This window comes from Lynx canadensis, chromosome C2 (genome assembly GCF_007474595.2).
Source record: "Lynx canadensis isolate LIC74 chromosome C2, mLynCan4.pri.v2, whole genome shotgun sequence".
Lineage (NCBI taxonomy): Eukaryota > Metazoa > Chordata > Mammalia > Carnivora > Felidae > Lynx > Lynx canadensis.
The window spans coordinates 133,056,757-133,058,805 of NC_044311.2; the positions used below are offsets into that span (position 1 = coordinate 133,056,757).

At 42.5% G+C, this 2,049-nt stretch overlaps 1 pseudogene; it reads left to right on the forward strand.

The window, feature by feature from the left end:
• The first annotated feature begins 341 nt into the window (after positions 1-341).
• Positions 342-1,252, forward strand: LOC115522931 (annotated as a pseudogene).
• Positions 1,253-2,049: the final 797 nt, after the last annotated feature.

Sequence of the window (2,049 nt, forward strand, 5' to 3'; positions counted from 1 at the left end):
TCCTATACTATTTATATTCACTTAGTATCAAAATAAATGGTGATTTTAAGAAATATAGCAGTTTTGAAACAAAATCGACTACTGTTATAGGTGTGGTATAGCCATCAAGTCAAAAATGAGTGGCGAAGTACAGAAGACTGACCTCCGAGTGTGGCCTTCATCCCACATTTACAAAGTATTGTAATTCTAGAATTTCACCAAAAGATAACTATGTGAAACCTGTGAAATCAAGGTAACTAGGAATAATTTTGACTTTTATTTTTCACCACTCCTGCCCCTAAAACTCAATGTATATTAGAAAGCAGATTTAGCTTCTTCTCTGGGAAAACACCACATGGTGGATGACACTGGTGGGGCCCTGGAATGGGAGGCCACAGTGGCTTCCGAAGCCGCATCTGGGGCCAGGGCAGGCCAGGGTGGGAGTCGGGTGGGGAGGTGGCCTGGTCCGGGGCTGGGGTGGGGTCGGGGCGGGTCCGGGGTTGGGGCGGGGCCGTGGAGCTAGTGGAGGCAAAGCCTAAGGTGAGGAGTGGATCCCGGTCACCAAGCTGGCCGCCTGGTCAAGAACATGAAGATCAAGTCTTTGGAGGAGATCTATCCCCATCAAGGAATCCGAGATCATTGACTTTTTCCTGGGGGCATCCCTCAAGGATGAGATTTTGAAGATTATGCCCCTGCAAAAGCAGACCCATTCTGGCCAGTGGACCAGGTTCAAGGCATTTGTTGCCATCAGGGATTACAATAGACACGTTGGTCTGGGTGCTAAGTGCTCCAAGGAGGTAGCTGCTGCCATCCATGGGGCCATCGTCCTGGCCAAGCTTTCCGTCATCCCGGTTCAGCGAGGCTACTGGGGGAACAAGATTGGCAAGTCCCACACTGTCCCATGAAAGGTGACCGCCCTGTGGCTGTATGCTGGTGCGCCTCATCCCTGCCCCCAGAGGCACTGGCATTATCTCAGCCCCTGTACCCAAGAAGCTACTGATGATGGCTGGTATGGATGACTGCCACACCTTGGCCAGGGCCTGCACTGCCACCCTGGGCAACTTTTGATGCCAATTTTGATGCCATTTCCAAGACCTACAGCTATCTCACCCCTGACCTTTGGAAAGAGACTGTGTTCACTAACTCTCCTTATCAGGAATTCACTGACCATCTTGTAAAGACCCACACCTGAGTCTCGTGCAGAGGACCCAAGCAGATTTAGAAGTATACTGTGTTTTATTAGGTTATTTATAAAAATGTATTTTTGTATTTTATTAATTTAAATAAATTTTTAATTCCAATTCATTAATATAGAGTGTTATATTAGTTTCAGGTGTACAATAATTCTAGGTTATTTATGTTTTTTAGAAATTGTTCCTAAAGGAAATGTTGTCTATTGAACCTTATTCACTGCTGTCCTTTGGGGGTTAGTGAGAAATAAATGGGTGACAAAGAAAAGAAGTTGTTGTATTGTTGAAATTGAATGTACAGGTTAGAAAAGTTCTGTGGCTTCAAGATTGGCGATGGATTTCATTAATTACAATTAAAAACTTGCAGTGGAAACCACCCAGGAAATAAATCTTTAAAGTGCGAACAGCTTTTCAGAAAGGAATTAAGTGATTAAGTGGCCCCAAATGGTCTATCACATAATTGTATAATCATATGGATATTTTCTTTGATGAAAGAAAGACAGATAATTTGAGGACTATAAATAGGGAAGCAGACTGGGACAAATAAGCCAGATATAGGAAGGTCTTTTCTTCTTCAGCCAAAATCTTCCTATTGATGCATTACCATTTTTAATGGATGGTGGAAATTAAGTTTTCTCTAAAAATGAAGTCTCTAGTGTATGAGTTACATCTTTTACTATTCTATTTTTGCAATCTAAATTTTTGCCTTTCTAAAGGCAACTTTATAGAAAGATACTTTCAAAAGTATCAGGCAAATTATGAATAAAAAGCGGTTGGGACAAGCTGAGAAGAACAAGGATGAACACCCAGCTCCTTGGAACTCCCTATCTGCTAAAATGTGATGCCACCCCATTCAAGAATCATTTGATAACATTAATTT